The 18,482-nt window shown below is 36.7% G+C and overlaps 1 protein-coding gene and 1 pseudogene across 6 annotated transcripts in view; one reads left to right on the forward strand and one right to left on the reverse strand.

The window, feature by feature from the left end:
* Positions 1–18,482, forward strand: part of SPATS2 (spermatogenesis associated serine rich 2) — a 138,112-nt gene that overhangs the window by 75,467 nt on the left and 44,163 nt on the right. Inside the window, exon 3 of one of the 6 annotated variants that reach the window (XM_078075955.1) lies at positions 549–692. The exons of the other annotated variants lie outside the window; for them this stretch is intronic. The gene's annotated coding sequence lies outside the window, so the exon portion shown is untranslated. The remainder of the gene's footprint in view (positions 1–548; positions 693–18,482) is intronic. 6 annotated transcript variants of the gene reach the window in all.
* Positions 2,938–3,050, reverse strand: LOC118553931 (U6 spliceosomal RNA; annotated as a pseudogene).

Here is an 18,482-nt window from a genome sequence, read left to right on the forward strand (position 1 = left end):
ATTTTTTTTCATATTGTTCTTCCTTTATTTAGATTGTTTAATTCCTTTTGATCGTTTTTCAAGTTCACTGATTTTTTTCTTCTGCTATCTCAAATTTGCTATTAAGTCTGGTGAATTTTTCATTTGGGTATTGTATTTTCAATTAGAATTTCTTTTTAGTTTATCTTACACTTTCTATTTCTCTATTGAGATTCTCTTATTTGTTGAGTCAGTATGACTATATTTTCCTTTAATTCCTTGAATATATTTTTATTAGTTGTTTTGAAGTTTTGTTGGTTAAGTCCACCAACTTGTGGATGCTTTAAGAGTCAGTTTCTGTTGATTGTTTTACCTATGTACGAATCTTTTTTTCTTTCTTGGCTTTTTTTTTAAGTGGATAGTTAAGGTAATATATTAACTCTGGATTCTTAATTTATTTTCTTGAGGGTATTTTAAAAATAATTAGCCTGGACATAAATTGAGGCATCTACCTGTCCCATGTGTACATCACAAAGGTACCTGCACATTTTTTAAAATTCTAATTTTTATTTTTTATTTTTGCTTTTTAGGGATTGTCCCTGTGTCTGCAATGTTTATTGGTCAGCCAGTGATTTGGACTGTTCTGCTAAACATCTCAAATGCATAAGCTTTTATCCTCTGCTGATTGAACTATGCGGGTTGAGGAGGACATTCAAAGTTCAGGCAGTTCTTAAGTTTGTTTTCACTTTTACTTTCCACTGGCCTCTTGGGTTTCCCCATGCATGTGCATAGTTTCTCATTTAGCTAGGGATGTATAGAGAACTAATCTAGCTTTTCTATGGTTCTTTCATTTCCAGGATTTTCCTGTTAAATTTCCTATTTGTTTACCACTCACCTAACCAAGACTCCAACTTCAGGCTAGCAAAGCAGCAAGTTTTTAAAAAAAATTTTTCTAACTGAGTTCTCCACTTTAGCCTACTTTAGGGGAAAACTCCCTCCTCTCTAGTTAGCCTTCTTTGGCAATAAAGCTGCTGGTTTTTATGGCTAGCCTTGCCTTGGTAAAGCTGTTGTCCTCCACGGAGCTGGAGATATGAATGGGAGCAGTCCTAGGCAAGAAAGGTAGAGACTTCATTGTTCTTACTTAAGGCTCTAGCAGTTTCTCAATAATTTGTTGTGGCCTTTGATTGATTTCTAGAGCCCTGAAATGGTTGTTTTTGACAGTTTTGTTCAGCTTAATACTTGTGTTTTAAGGAGAGGACTTGCCCAACCTCTTCCCACCACCCTCAAGCCTAGTTTTATTGTTTTATAAAAGCCCTGGTCCTCAAAGATTAGAAATTAAAACAACAACTAGTTCTTTATACCTGGTGGTTTGAATAGCTCTGAATTAAATAGTGGCAACAGGGGGCAGGTCTTTAGACATTAAGTAGCCTACTGGTTCATGTGGCTTACTAGTTAATTAGGTAAAAAATGCTTCTGCCAAAAATCTCTTGTGGGCCTTACCCTTGGATTACTTGAACCGTTTGTTGGGCACTCAAATGTTGAAAATCAAATAAGAGAACTTTTGAGTAGAACCCATAGCAGGTATTTGGGAACCTATTAGGTTCAGGATATGAATTTATAGTGGGATAATTACGTATAACTTTTTTTCCTGACTGATGTCAGCACTAGATAAAAGAAAACCAACTCTGGGGGTAATCCAAGGTTGGGAATAGGTTTAGTTCTGATTCCCACAGATTACTAATGATCCTAATTTTCTCTCTAAATAGTCTTTAGAGACTAGAGAAGGATGAGACCAAACGATTGTAATTTTTAAAATTTTAGGTGCCCTGGTTTTGGTCAAGTAATCTCTTTCTCTCAAACTTGACTGTATCTCAGGATCATCATGGAAATTAAAAAAAATTTTTTTTTTGGGAATCACTATCTCTGGGTTTGGTACACTAGACTCTTTTCAACAGTCAGATTTGCTAATATTTTTCTAGACATAAAAACTGTGTTTGCCTGTAAGTGTCTAACTATATTTATCAAGTTACAATGATAAGAGCAAGTTCACAAGTATTGTACTTTTTTTGTTGACTTCATTTTGCACTTAACTTTAGTTCTCTCTCTTCCTCTTTTCCCACTTATGAAACTGTTCAGCTACAAAACACCTTGACATTTGGTATTTAAACCTCTGAAACATTAAAATAGCTGACTTAAATTTCATAGTTGATCATGCATGAACAGTTTCTCTATCTCAGTACTGTGCTGTTGCTTAATTGCTTCACTACTTCTTATTTTATATAGATCTACCTATATGTTTCTCTCTTCCTTTCGTCTGCCCTCCCCCAATTTTTTTCATTTCATAAAACTGAAACCCTGTATCCAGTAACTCCCTACTCTCCCTTATCCTAATCCCTGGAAACTACCATCCTACTTTCTGTTTTTTGTTTCTGTGAATTTGACTATTCTTGATAACTCATACAAATGGAATCATATAGTATTTGTCCTTTTATGACTGGCTTATTGCACTAAGGATAATGTGTTCAGAGTTAATCCATGTTGTAGCATGTGTCAGAATTTCCTTCCTTTTTAAAGCTGAGTAATATTCCATTGTATGTATTATCACATTTTGTTTTTCTGTGGATGGGGCACTTGGGTTGTTTCCACTTTCTGACTGTTGTAAATAATACTGCTATGAACATGGGTGTACAGATATCTTTTGAAATCCCTGCTCTCACTTCTTTTGGGCTTGTAGCCAGAAGTGGAATTGCTGGATTAATGGTAATTCTGTTTGATTTTGTGAGGAACTGCCATTTTGTTTTCGTAGCAGATGTACTCCTTTACATTCCCACCAGCAGTACACCGGGTTCTAGCTTGTTTACATCTTCTCCAACACTTGTCTTCTGTTTGTTTGCTTTTTAAATAGCTATCCTAATGGATGTAAGGACTTCCTTTTAAAGAGAAGAGCTACAACCTATTTTTATTTTTAAATTTTAAGTAAAAAATTTTTTTATGGAACACTTCGTGAATTTGCATGTCATCCTTGTGTGGGGGCCACACCAATCTTTTCTGTACCATTCCAGTTTTAGTATATGTGCTACCAGTGTGAGCACTACAAACTTTTTATAAAGTCATAGAATTTTTAAATTTAAAGGAACCTTAATAACTGTCAGAAATGACCTCTTTATTCTTTGTGCCTCCCAGTTCATCCGTGATACCTACAAACATTCACTGTGTGCCTGTCTTTCTTTGCCTATTAGACTCTGAGCCTGTTGGGATAATAACTGGGTTTTATTCTTGTATGTCTTTCCAACAACTAGCTCATTACTTTGATACACTGTAGGTTGTCTAGAAACAAATTATGTTTATAACTTTAAAAATATTTCAGATTTTTTTAAACTAATTTTTTAATTGAAGTATAGTTGATACACATTGTTACATTAGTTTCAGGTGTACAACATAGTGATTTGAAAACTATATATAATGCTATATGTTCACCACAGGTGTAGCTACCATCTATCACCATCTTCAGATGGGGAGATTATCCTGGATCATCCAGGTGAGCCCTAAATGGCAGTCACAGGTATCCTTATAAGGGGAAGGCCGAAGGAGATTTCAGATAGAAGAAAGGGCATTATAACTATGAGGGCAGAGATTGGGGTGATATGGCAAGCCAAGGAATGCCAACACCTACCAGCAACTGGAAAAGGCAAGGAACAGATTCTCCTCTAGAGCTTTCAGAGGGAGTGTGGCCTTGCCATTACCTTGATTTCAGCCCAGTGAAACTGGTTTTGGACTTCTAGGCTTTAGAACTATGACAGAATAAATTTTTATTGTTTGAGCCACCAAGTTTGTGGTAATTTGTTATAACGGCCATAGGAAGTTAATACAGAACCAAAGCAAGTCTTTGGGCCTTTTAGGTTCATTGTTCTCAATCACATTCTTTTTGTTGAAAGTCATTTACTCACTCTTAATATACTTTTTTAATGTCATCTCTTTTTAGAAATTCAGTAAAGAGGACATTTTATTTTAGGCTCTAGCTGACTCTTCTACAAAAGATAACTGGAAATAATTGGCCCCATATTTCTCTTTTTTCTTTCCTTTTAGGGATAAAATATCTAATATATCTAAAATATCTAATATAAAGGTGGGAAACAAGTAAGTAAATGTGGCTTATCTTTCTACCCTGGGCAATTAAAAAAATAGGTTATTCTTAGAACCAATTTAAGTTGTTTCTTATACTGCTCATTTATGTGCTTACTACAAAAAACAAAACAAAACAAAACAAAAAAACTCCCCCCACGTTTTTCAAACGTGCATTGTTTTCAAAATTAGTCCAGAAGGGTTTGTTTGGTGCATGCAAGAATCCATTAGACCAAAGATAGGGAAGGTAAACATTTTGAAGGGAGAATAACATAGACAAGCAATTACTTGGGTGAAACAAATAGGATAGAGCAGTTGAAAAGCTGAATGGTGACAAATTCCTGGAGCCAAGAGGACAGTGATGGATGTTCAGGGCCTTCTGGGATGTGAGCGGGGACTGGTGACCATCCCCCCTTGCTCTTGCATAGGACCCCAAGAGACTTGAGTCCTAGTAGTAAAGATGAGTGGAAATAGACTCGCCCTTGTAGGAATTGCAATTTAGCTTCAAATTATTTCAATACCTGAAATTGGTTTGAGGTAACATAAGTGCCCTGGTACAAGTAAACAGATCCTCTCTGGAAATCCTTACAGATTACTTTCATTACCAGTTTTTTAAATAGGTCGTTTAGTACACAATAAAAAAATAATTAGAAACATGAGGGGATGAAACAATAAGAATATGGAACAAGAAACATTAGACAATAGAACAAATACACAGGAGATCCAAATATTGGAGTTATCAGATTTAAAATAACTATTCTTAAAAGGTTCAAGGAAATAAAGACAAGTTGGGGAAATTCAACAGATAACTGGCAAACTATTTTTAATGCATATTTTAGATCTGAAAAATACAGTAATTGAAACTATGAACTCAATGTATGGTTTTATTTTTATTTATTTATTTTTTTAAAGATTTTATTTATTTATTTGACAGAGAGAGACACAGCGAGAGCAGGAACACAAGCAGGGGGAGTGGGAGAGGGAGAAGCAGGCTTCCCGCTGAGCAGGGAGCCCGATGTGGGACTCAATCCCAGGACTCTGGGATCATGACCTGAGCCGAAGGCAGACGCTTAACGACGGAGCCACCCAGGCGCCCTCAATGTATGGTTTTAAAAACTGATGTCTGGGTGGCTCAGTCAGTTAAGGGTCTGCCTTTGGCTCGGGTCATGATCCCGGGGTCCTGGGATTGAGCCTCGCATCGGGCTCCCTGCTCAGCAGGGAGTCTGCTTCTCCCTCTGCCCCTTCCCCGCTTGTGCTCTCTCTCGCTCTCTCAAATAAATAAAATCTTTAAAGAAAATAAAATGAAAACAGATTGATAGTATCTGAGAAGAATCAGTGAACTGCATTATAAGTTAGAAGAAACTAAATCATGCATGAAAATTCAAAAGATTAGGAAATACAGAAGAGTAGGTGAAAGACTTAGAGAAAACAGAGATTAGATATGTCATATGTGTAATGGGAACTCCAGAAGAAAAAGAATAAGGAAGAGTATTTGAGGAGATATTGTTGATAACTTTCCAAAATTCATGAAAACCATCAAGCCACAGATTCAAGAAGTGCTACAAATCGAGGCGCCTGGGTGGCTCAGTCGTTAAGCGTCTGCCTTCAGCTCAGGTCCTGATCCCAGGGTACTGGGATCGAGCCCTGCATTGGGCTCCCTGCTCAGCGGGAAGCCTGCCTGTCCCTTTCCCACTCCCCCTGCTTGTGTTCCTGCTCTTGCTATGTCTGTCTCTGTCAAATAAATAAAATCTTAAAAAAAAAAAAAGTGCTACAAATCACAAGGAGAATAAATATAAAGAAATCCACACCTAGGAACATCATAGTAAAATTTCTAGGAAACAAAGACAGAAAATCTTAAAAGCAGCCAGAGGAAGAAAATATTCAATTTTGAGGGTGCCTGGGTGGCTCAGTTGGTTAAGCGTCTGCCTTTGGCTCAGGTCATGATCCCGGGGTCCTACAATCAAGCCCCGCATCGAGCTCCCTGTTCAGCGAGAGCCTGCTTCTCCCTCTCCCTCTGCCGTTCCCCCTGCTTGCACTCTCTGTGTGTCAGGTAAATAAATAAAAGCTTAAACAAACAAACAATTTTGAAAGGATCACAGTCAGACCTAGAGCTAACTTCTCAACAGGAACAATAGAAGTCAGAGGACAGTGGGATGATATCTTTAAAGTTCTAAATTAAAATAACTGCCAGTCTGCAATTCTACACACATCATATACAGTGAAAATACCCTTCTAGGATGAAGCGAAATAAACAGTTTTAAAAAACAACAAAACACAAAAATAAAACCAAAAAGAAGTCGTCACCATTGGAACCCCACTGAAAAAAATCCTAAAGGTGTTCTGAATACAGAAGAAAGATGACCCAGTTGGAAGGTTGGAGATGCAAGAAGGCATGAATAGCAATGCAAACCACAAATACATGGTCAAGTCTAAGTGAATATTGATTGTATAAAACAATGAGAATGTTTTATTAGGATGTTAGGATTTTAAAACAGATAGAGCGCCTGGGTGGCTCAGTCAGTTAAGTGTCTGCTTTCGGCTCAGGTCATGATCCCAGGGTCCTGGGATCGAGTCCTGCATAGGGCTCCCTGCTCAGCAGGAGTCTGCTTCTCCCTCTGCCTCTCCCCTCACTTGTGCACTCATGCTCTCTCTCTCTTGCAAAAATAAATAAAAAAATTAAAATACATCTTTCATAAAAAAAACACACACACACATAGAGAATGATGGAGCGCCTGGGTAGCTTAGTTGAGTGAATGTCCAACTCTTGGTTTCGGCTCAGGTCATGATCTCATGGGCTGTGAGATCAAGCCCCATGTCATGTTGGGCTCACTGCTCAGTGGGGAGTCTACTTAAAGATTCTCTCCCTCTGCCCCTCCCCTGACTCACTCACTCTCTCTCTCTCAACTTCAAAAAAACACATAGAGAATTAACATACACGGTAGTCATGGCCTATACATTAGGAGGGGCATAAGCTCCCTTGCTTTATCAAGGAAGAGGGGTAAAACTGCCCATTAATAGAAGTTTACAAGTCAAAAATAGATGTTATAATCTCCAGGGAAGCTGTTAAATTAAGAGAATAGTCACTACATGCTGCAACATGGATAAGCCTTAAGAACATTATGCTATGTAGTGATCCAAAGGGGCATGTGCACCCCAATGTTTATAGCAGCAGTGTCCACAAGAGCCAAACTATGGAAAGAGCCTAGATGTTCATCAACAGATGAATGGATAAAGATGTGGTATATATATACAATGGAATATTATGCAGCCATCAAAAATTGAAATCTTGCCATTTGTAACAACGTGGATGGAACTAGAGGGTATTAAGCTAAGCGAAATAAATCAGAGAAGGACAAGTATCACGTGCTGTCACTGATATGAGGAATTTGAGAAACAAGACAGAGGCTCATAGGGAAAGGGAGGGAAAAATGAAACAAGACGAAACCAAAGAGGAAGACAAACCATAAGAGACTCTTAATCTCAGGAAACAAACAGGGTTGCTGGAGTGGAGGGGGGTGGGAGGGATGGGGTGGCTGGGTGATGGACATTGAGGAGGGTATGTACTATGGGGAGCGCTGTGAATTGTGTAAGACTGATGAGTCACAGACCTGTACCCCTGAAACAAATAATACATTATATGTTAATTTAAAAAAATTTTTTTTAAATTATGCTAAGTGAAATAAGCCAGTCATAAAAGTACAAATACATGATTCCACTTATAGAAGGTATCTTCAGGAGTCAAAGTCACAGAAAGTAGAATGGTGATTGTTAGGAGTTGGGGGTTATGGGGTATAATGGGATATGGGGAATTGTTTAATAGATACAGAGTTTAAGTTTTGTAAGATGAAAAAGTTCTGGAGAGTAGTTGTATAACAATGTGAATATACTTAACACTACTGAACTATATACACTTAGAAATGGTTAAGATGGTAAGTTTTGTGCTGTGCTTTTTTTTTTTTTACCAGCATAAAAAAAAAGAATTAGACACTAAACAAAAGAAAACTGTTCTGAATGTGGATATATTAATATTCAGCCAAAGTAGACTTTAAGGCAAGAAAGCATGATTAGGGATAAAGGAGGGGCACTTCATAATGATAAACCATTTAATTTAACAAAAAATAATTTTAATAACAGATTTAGATTTTTAAAAATTTTTTATTTGAGAGAGAGCACAAGTGGGGGGAGGGGCAGAGAGGGAGGAGAAGCAGACTCTCTGAGTAGCAGGGAGCCCAATGGGGTTTGATTCTAGGACCCTGAGATCAAGACCCTAGCCAAAGGCAGACCTTTAACTGACTGAGCCACCCAGGCACCCCTCTAATAACAGATTTAAAACAAAGATTTACAGAATTAAAAGAGAAATACATAATTATAGTAGGAGATTTTAATACAGATCTCTCAGTAACTGACAAAACAATCAGATGAAGAATTAATAAAGATATAAAATAAAATATTTGAATGATATGACTAGCAAATGTGATGTAATTGTCATAATTAGAACAGTATATCGAACAATTAAGTATATATATGGTTATTACTTCTTTTTTTTTTGTTTTTTTAAGTAGACTCCATGCCCAGCATGGAGCGCAGTGTGGGCCTTGAACTCACAACCCTGAGATCAAGACCTGAACTGAGATCAAGAATTGAAAGCTCAACCGACTGAGCCACCCAGACACCCCTGTTTATTACTTCTTAGGTGCATCTAGAACATTTTCAAAAATTAACCATATACTGGGCCATAAAGCAAATTTCCACCATTTTTAGAGAATGAAAATCATTCAGATTGTTATTTCACCACAGCACATTTAAGCTAGTTATCCAAAAGTTGATTCGAAAATCTCCAAATATTTGGGTATTAAGAAATATACGTCTAAATAACAGATTTAAAAAAATCAAAATGGAAATTAGAAAATATTTTAACTAGAACAATAATAGAAATTTATACAGAAGAACTTATAACGTGCAGCTAAAATGATGTTTAGAGGGATTTTTAAAGTTTTTTAGCTTTAAATGTATATATGAGAAAAAGAAGATAGGCTGCAAACCAGTGAGCTAAGTTCTAAGGAAGTTAGGGAAAAAACAGAAAATTAAATCCCCCAGAAAATGTAGAAGAGAGGAAATAAAATGATTCTTGAAGAGTGGGATTCCAGTATTTATGATATTCTTCCCTTTTCCTTGCTTTGTTGTAGTTGTTAGATTTCCAGTTGTTGAGAAGTAATGAAGCAGAAGAGTTAACTATGTGAGGTGATGAATGTGTTAACTGTTTTGGTCTTGGTCATTATTCCAACAGTAGATACGTATATCAGCTCATTACATTGTACACTTTAAATATATATAATCATATTTGTCAATTATTTCTCAATAAGGTTGGGAGGAAAAAAAAGTAATGAAGCAAACATTTTGGTCTTGTTTCCTGGTCTTAAAGGAAAAGGTGTAAGCATTCACCATTACACTGATGCTTGCTGTATGATTTTTGTAGATACCCTACATAGAAAGCCCACAGAATGTAAACCATTAGAATTAGTGATTTTAACAATGTCGCTGGATATAAAATCATTCTACAAAAAACAATCACACCTACCTATACCAGCAGTAAGTCATTAGAAAATGAAATTTAAAAACAGATGCCATTTACAGTTGTACCAAAAGTATAATATAGAAATAAATTCAATGAAAGATATGTAAAAACACTATTAAAAATGATAAAGCATCATTGGAAGAAACGAAAGAACACTTAAATCGAAGGGTATACCATATTCATGGATCAGAAGACTCAATTTTGAAGACAACTGTCCTCCGAAATGGATTTATAGACAGTGCAATCCTCATAAAAACCCCAACATTATTTTTTTAAAGTTTTTATTTTTATTTTTTTTTAGTAATCTCTATACCCAATGTGGGGCTCAGACTCACAACCCCAAGATCAAGAGTCGCATGCTCTTCTGACTGAGCCAGCCAGGCACACCCCACCAATGTTTTTTTTTTTTTTTTTTTAAAGATTTTGTTTATTTATTTGAGAGAGAGAATGAGAGATAGCACGAGAGGGAAGAGGGTCAGAGGGAGAAGCAGACCCCCCGCCGAGCAGGGAACCCGATGCGGGACTCAATCCCGGGACTCCAGGATCATGACCTGAGCCGAAGGCAGTTGCCCAACCAACTGAGCCACCCAGGCGCCCAGCACCAATGTTATTTTTTTGTGGAACTTGACAAAGTGATTCTGAAATGTATATGATAATGCAAAGGGTCAAGAATAGCTGAAGAATTTTTTTTTTTTTTTTTTAAAGATTTTATTTATTTATTTGACAGAGAGAGACCAGTGAGAGAGGGAACACAAGTGGGGGGGCGGGGGAGAGGGAGAAGCAGGCTCCCCACAGAGCAGGGAGCCCGATGTGGGGCTAGATCCCAGGACCCTGGGATCACGACCTGAGCCGAAGGCAGACGCTTAACGACTGAGCCACCCAGGCGCCCCTAGCTGAAGAATTCTTAACAGCATAGTCAGAAAACTTGCCGAATTTGATACCAAGACTTATCGTGAAGCTACAGTAATTAAGACAATATGGTATTACCATAAGATGGAAATATAGACAAATGAAACAGGCCAGAAAGAGAGCTATTCATATATGGAGATTTTATTTACCTAAAAGGTAGTACTACAGAGCTTTGAGGAAAAGGTTATCTTTTTTCACTTAGAAATCCATATGGAAAAAAATACAACTCTTTTCCTTTCCTTCATACCTGTAAAGCAATTCAGGGTTTAGATGATAGACCTAAATGTGAAAGGTAAAACAATAAAGCTTATAAAGGATAATTTAGAAGAATATCTTCAAGACCTCAGAGAAGGAAGTATTCTTTTGTTTTTAAACATTTTTTATTTTATCATTTTTTTTTAAAGATTTTATTTATTTATTTGACAGAGAGAGGGAACACAAGCAGGGGGAGTGGGAGAGGGAGAAGCAGGCTTCCCGCTGAGCAGGGAGCCTGATGTGGGGCTCGATCCCAGGACCCCGGGATCATGACCTGAGCCAAAGGCAGATGCTTAACGACTGAGCCACCCAGGCGCCCCTGTTTTTAAACATTTTTTTAAATGTCTTAATGGAGTTTGTTTTTTAGAACAGTTTTGGGTTTACAGCAAAGTTGAGGAGAAGGTTCAGATTTCCTGTATAGCTCCTACCCCCAAACATACGTAGCCTCCCCCATTATCCATATCCTCCACCAGAGTGACTCGTTTGTTACAATGGGTAAACCCTACATTGACACATTATTATCACTCAAAGTCTGTAGTTTACATTAGGATTCTCTCTTGGTGTTGTACGTTTTTTGGATTTGGACAAATGTTTAAGGACATGTATCTGCTATTATAGTATCATACAGAGGAGTTTCACTCCTCGAAAAATCCTCTGTGCTCTGATTATTAATCTTTTATTCCACTTAACCCCTGGAAACTACTGACCCTTTTACTGTTGCTATAGTTTTGTCTTTTCTAGAAGGTCATATAGCTAGAATCATACAGTATGTAGCATTTTCACATTGACTTATTTCAATTAGTAATAAGCATTTAAGTTTCCTCTGTGTCTCTTCATGGCTTGTTAGCTAATTTCTTTTTAGCACAGAATAGCATTCCATTGTATGGATGTACCACAGTTTATTTATCCATTTACCTACTGAAGGACATCTTGGTGGCTTCCAATTTTTGGCAATTATAAATAGAGTTGATGTGGGTATTAAAGAGGGCACGTGTTGTGATGAGCCCTGGGTGTTATATGCAACTAATGAATCGTTGAATACTACATCAAGAACTTATGATGTGGGGCGCCTGGGTGGCTCAGTTGGTTAAGCGACTGCCTTCGGCTCAGGTCATGATCCTGGAGTCCAGGGATCGAGTCCCACATCGGGCTCGCCGCTCAGTGGGGGGTCTCCTTCTCCCACTGACCCTCTTCCCTCTTGTGCTCTCTGTTTCTCATTCTCTCTCTCAAATAAATAAATAAAATCTTTAGGAAAAAGAAAAGAACTTATGATGTACTATATGTTGGCTAACAGAACATAATAATAAAAATAGATAGATAGATAGATAGAAAGATAGATAGATAGATAGAGTTGATATAAACATCCATATGCAGGTTTTTGTGTGGGCATTAGTTTTCAGCTCCTTTGGGTAAATACCAAAAAGAGTGATTGCTGGATCTTATGGTAAGTTTTGTAAGAAACTGCCAAACTGTCTTCCAAAGTGCCTGTACCATTTTGCTTTTTTACCAGCAATGAATGAGAGTTCCTGTTGTTCCACATCCTTGCTAGCATTTAGTGTTGTCAGTGTTCTGGATGTAGGCCATTCTAAGAGATGTATAGTGGTATCTCATTGTTTTAATTTACATTTCCTTCATGACATATGATGTGAAGTCTCTTTTCATATGCTTGTTTGCCATCTCTGTATTCTTCTTTGGTGAGGTGTCTGTTAAGGTCTTAGGCCCATTTTTAAATTACGTTGTTTCTTATTGTTGAATTTTAAGAGTTCTTTGTATATTTTGAATAACAGTCCTTTATCAGATGTCTTTTGCAAATATTTTCTCCTAGTCTGTGGCTTGTCTTTTCATTCTCTTGACAGTGTCTTTTGCAGAGCAGGAAGTTTTAATTTTAATGAAATTCAGCTTATCAATTCTTCCTTTCATGGATTGTGCCTTTGGTGTTGCATCTAACAAGTCATTGCAAAACCTAAGGGTATCTAGATTTTATCCTGTTATCTTCCAAGAGTTCTGTGGTTTTGCAGTTTACACTTAGGTCTGTGATCCATTTGGTGTTAATTTTTGTGAAGGATGTAAGGTCTGTATCTCGATTCATTTTTTGCATGTGGATGTCTGGTTGTTCTAACACCATTGTTGTAAAGACTTTGTTACATCCATTGTATTGCCTTTGTTCCTTTGTCAAAGATCAGTTGCCTTAAATCCATGTCAGTCTATTTCTGGGCTCTCTCTTCTGTTCCATTGATTTTTTTTTTTTTTTTTGGTCTATCTTTTCACCAGTACTACACTGCCTTGATTACTGTAGCTTTATAATATGTCTTGAATACATATAGTGTCAGTTCTTCAACATTGTTCTCTTTCAATATTGTATTGGCTATTCTATGTCTTTTGCGTCTCCATATACATTTTCGAATCACTTTGTTGATATCCAAAAATAAGTTGCTGGAATTTTGGTTGGGATTCCATTTACTCTATAGACCAAGTTGGGAGGAACTGACATCTTGACAATATTGAGTCTTTCTATCTACAAACATAGAATGTCTTTTATTTATTTAGTGCTCTCCTTTTTTTCCTCAGAGTTTTATAGTTTTCCTCATGTGGGTCTTATGCATACTTTGTTAGATTTATATGTAAGTATTTCATTTTGGGGGTTGCTAATGTAAATGGTATTGTGTTTTTCATTTCAAATTCAAAACACTTCTTCATTGTTTTTATATGGGAAAGTGATTGACTTTTGTATATTAGCTTTGTATCCTGTAACTTTGCTATAATCACTTAAAAGTTCCAGGAGTTTTTAATAACATTTTTTAAATTTGTTATTGAAATTTTTAAGCTTATAAAAAATAGAGTAATATAATGGACTCTCAAATACTCATAACTCAGGTCCAATAATTAACAACATATGGCCAATCTTTTTTGTCTATACTTTTATCCACCCCCAGTGGATTATTTTGAAGCAAGTTTCTCACATCATCTCAGGGAAAGAGTTTTTAAGTAGACATAAAAAGCACTAATCATAAAGGAGAAGAATTAATATCAATGCAGTATTACATTAAAATTAAGAATTAGGGATGCCTGGGTGGCTCAGTTGGTTAAGCATCTGCCTTCGGCTCAGGTCATGATCCTGGGATCAAGTACCACATCGGGCTCCTTGCTCAGCAGGGTGGCTACTTCTCCCTCTGCCTGCTGTTCCCCCTGCTTGTGCTCTGACAAATAAATAAATAATTTTAAAAATAAATAAAATCTTTTAAAAAAATTAAGGACTTCTATTCATCAAAAAGTACAGTTAAGAGAATTAACAGGCAAGTCACAGAATGGGAGAAGAAATTTGTATCATGTTTAAATGATAGAGAACTACTACAGATCAGTAAGAAAAAGACAATTCTCCCTCCAAAAACTGGGCAAGAGTAGGAAAGAGAATAACGAAATGGCAAATAACATACTGTAAAGGCACTCAGTCTCTTTACAAATAAGTGAAATACATGTTGAAACAGTGAGATACTATTACTCTTGCACTGGAATGGCTAAAATTTAAAAGTGACAATACCAAGAGTGTGAGTATATGGAGTAATAGAAACTTTCAAAAACTGCTAGTGGAAATTTAAATTGGTACAGCTACTTTGAGAAGCTGTTTGACATATATACTAGAATTAAAGATACGCATACATTATGACTTAGTTCTGTTCTTGAGTATTCAATAGAAATGCATTCCCAGGTACACCAGGAGATTTGTACAAGAATATTCTAAACAGCATTTTTTGTGTTGGCCAAAAACTAGATGCAACCCAGTTGTCCATCATTTGTCTAGCAGAAAGCCCAACTGTTCATCATTTATCCCTCAGTTGTCTAACAGAATAAACAATGACATAATCATACAATGAAATATCATTCAGAAATATGCATGAATCTTACACAGTGTTGAGCAAAACAATCCATGCACCAAAAATAAAATACATACAGAATTATTCCTAAGATAAAAATAAAACTATACCATAATATTTAGATATATCTTTTTCGGTGGTATCAACTATGAAGAAAAGAAGTTTGGAGGGTGGTACCTTTGGTGAATAGGGAGATAAAATGAGAGGGGGGCATGAAGAAGACTTCTGGGGTACTAGCAGTTCTATTTTTTAACCTGGGTAGTAGTATTTGAGAGTTTGTTTTGTGATAAATTATTAAGCTGTGATACTTTGTGTGTGCGTGCTATAAATATTATATTTCACAATAAAAATTTTTACTTTTTATTTTTTTTAATATTTATTTATTTATTTTAGAGAGAGCAAGTGTGAGTTGGGGAGAGGGTATAGGGAGAGGAGAATCTCAAGCAGACTCCATGCTGAACATGGAGCCTGATGCGGGGCTCAATCTCATAACTCTGAGATCATAACCTGAGCCAAAATCAAAGAGTCGGATGCTTAATCGACTGAGCCACCCAGGCACCCCCACAATAAAAATTTTTTTTAAAAAGATGTTTTATTAGGACAGAATGAGCTTAAATGTGTTATTTAGGTAACGTGTGCCTTATCTTCACAAGTATAACACTTAAAAGCTAGTATCCGCCTTGTGGTAATTGTAACAATTATTTGGAAATAGAAATATTTATAATCAAAATAGATAACTGATACATAATTTTTCCAGTTTAAGAAAGAAGAAACAGGGCGCCTGGGTGGCTCAGTTGGTTAAGCGACTGCCTTCGGCTCAGGTCATGATCCTGGAGTCCCTGGATCAAGTCCCCCATCGGGCTCCCTGCTCTGCGGGGAGTCTGCTTCTCCCTCTGACCCTCCCCCCTCTCATGTGCTCTCTCTCATTCTCTCTCTCTCAAATAAATAAATAAAATCTTTAAAAAAAAAAAAAGAAAGAAGAAACATTTAATTCTTATTTGCATGAAGGCTAATGAGTAAAGAGTGACAGATTTTGCCGTGCTGTGGTTTTTTGAGACAGGTTGTTTTGTTAGAGATAGATTATGCAATTAGAATTACTTGTTCATTTCTGTACTTTGAAGCACGGGGATTGGGATGGGTTGGAAAGGGAAGGTATTCACTGTTTTACAGTGCTAGAAGGAACATCCAAAGCAAGGTCTTTTACAGTGACAAAAGAATATCTCTCAGATCTAACTGAAATTAGTTCTACATATGAAATGAAACACACTGTTTAAAAAATTATTTCCTTCTCCTCACTCTTCTTCAGATTCTCAGGAATTCTACCAGTTAGTCTGTACTGAGCTTAGTAATTAAAGATTTGTTTGACTTTTAAATATCATGATTCTTAAATATTTTAATTTCATTGACTTATTGGAATTGAGTTTCTTTCCTAAGATAGCTGTTGAATTTTTTCTTTTTTTTTAAGATTTTATTTACTTATTTGACAGAGAGAGAGCACAAGCAGGGGGAGTGGCAGGCGGAAGGAGAGGGAGAAGCAGACTCCCCGCTGAGCAGGGGGCCCGATGTGGGGCTCCTCCCAGGATCCTGGGATCATGACCTGAGCCACAGGCAGATGCTTAACTGATTGAACCACCCAGGCACCCCAAGCTGGTAGAATTCTTGAGAATCTGAAGAACAGTGAGGAGTAGGAGCTAATTTTTTTTTTTTAATGGTACATTCAGTTCACCCAATCCATCTTAAGCCCAGAACTATGGCATATATGGTAATAATATACAGGAATTAACAATCTCATTAAATAGAGAAATTTTATTGAAATCTAAAACTGAGGGTTTAACTTGTAAAAGAGACAGAAAATAGGCCATTGGTAGCTAAAACGATGTTTTTCTTCAGACTTAAGTGACCAGCTCACACAGAGACATTTTATAAGACTTGATTCATTTACAGACTGATTTTCTGGTTTTTAGATTATCCAGAATCCTTGCTTTCTCTTTTTTCTCCTGTTTTTACTGGCTGTTCATCTTTTAACCACATCACTACTTTTTCCTTTAAAGGTTTTATTTATTTATTTTAGAGAGAGAGAAAGAGACGGAATGCTTGGGAGGGGTAGATGGGGAGGAAGAGAATCTCAAGCAGACTCCACGCTAAGTGTGGAGCCCAATGTGGGGCTCAATCCCAGGACCCTGAGATCATGACCTGAGCCGAAACCAAGAGTCGGCTCCCAACCAACTGCGCCACCCAGGTGCTCCACAATTTATTTTTCCCTTTCCCCAAAAGCAGGGAGAGATTAGCAAGTAGAAACATAAAACTCATGACAGTCTTTCTCACTACTTGGAAATAAAGATTTAACTAAATATTTAATTTTTATTCTATTTTAGTGCCCCATTCCATTAAAAAGTTTGCAAGTTGGCTGTAAATAGATATCAAAATAATCATCATGTGGCTTCGTAATTTTTTAAGTAACTGAATTCATGTAATCTCTGGAACTATATATAAGATATTGTGAATAAGACATTAGTTCAGAGATGATCTAGAATCAACAAAGAATGTGTAGTGATCTTAGTAATTGATGATTTATTTGTGTTCTTTTTAAAAAAATCACAGTTCTCAAATGCTTTAATTTTTTTAATTATGAAATTGAGTTTTTTTCCTGGAAAAGCTGGTAGAATTCCTGAGAATCTGAAGGACAGGATGGAGTAGGAAAGAATTTTTTTTTAAGCTATGCATTTAATTTTATATGTAGGAGAACTAATTCCAAACTAATGGAAGATGGCATTGAGACAGAAGAGTTTGGGCATTAAAATCAGTATCATTGCCCCCTGGCAGTTCTCTAGAGTACATTACTAAGAAGGTTTTTGAAAGATGGATAGAATTTCCTATCCAATCACCATTCATGGAGGAATTTATTATTTGAACCAGTAAACCTTTTAAACAAGACCCTCAAGAATTCTTGGAACTTAAAAAAAAGAAGCTTATTCTGTTGCACTTGATGGAAACCTAGGAAAATCTATTGGTGAGAGTAAGATAGACTTCAGTTGCTTGTTTGTGTCTTTAATAAAAACCCTGACTTTCCAGCAAGCTCTACCTGGAAAAATCAAAACTCATTCTAAAAGTTTGGAAATTTCCCAGTGTAATTGCTTTGTCTTATAAGAAGAGTCACAACATCCTTTAGAATGTAGTTGAAGAAGTACTCAAAGGGGCAAAATAAAGAAAAACATTAACCAGCTGTTAAGGCTGTATGACAAATAAAGGAAAATAAAGCAGGAAAATAAAAGGCCACTTCCTTTCATTGAAGAGCCACTTAGCAAATGACTGGTAGTTGAAGTATGGATTTTTATGAACATGTAAAACATAGCAGTAGTCATCTGAGATGCTTAGGAAGGCCAGTTGATAAAACTGTAAGTCTGTATCCTTGCAATCTACTGAGAAGATTTTTGTGTTTGGCCATCAGCAACCAAGATGGAAATTTTTTACAGATTTATTTATTTATTTGAGAGAGAGGGCGCACACACGCATGCATGAGCCAGGGGAGGGGCAGAGGGAGAGGGAGAAGCAGACTCCTAGCTGAGCAGGGAGCCTGACACAGGACTTGATCCCAAGATGCTGGGATCGTGACCTGAGTTGAAGGCGGATGCTTAACCTACTGAGGCACCCAGGTGCCCCGCACAAATAAATTTTTTAAAAAGTTCTGACTTTTCTCTCTCTCTCTGTCAAATAAATAAATAAAATCTTTAAAAAAAATTTCTGATTAAAAATGATGTTAAGAAAATAACATTTTTTCTAAGGTAAATTTT

The sequence above is a fragment of the Halichoerus grypus genome, chromosome 6, assembly GCF_964656455.1.
Source record: "Halichoerus grypus chromosome 6, mHalGry1.hap1.1, whole genome shotgun sequence".
In the NCBI taxonomy this organism is placed as follows: Eukaryota; Metazoa; Chordata; class Mammalia; order Carnivora; family Phocidae; genus Halichoerus; species Halichoerus grypus.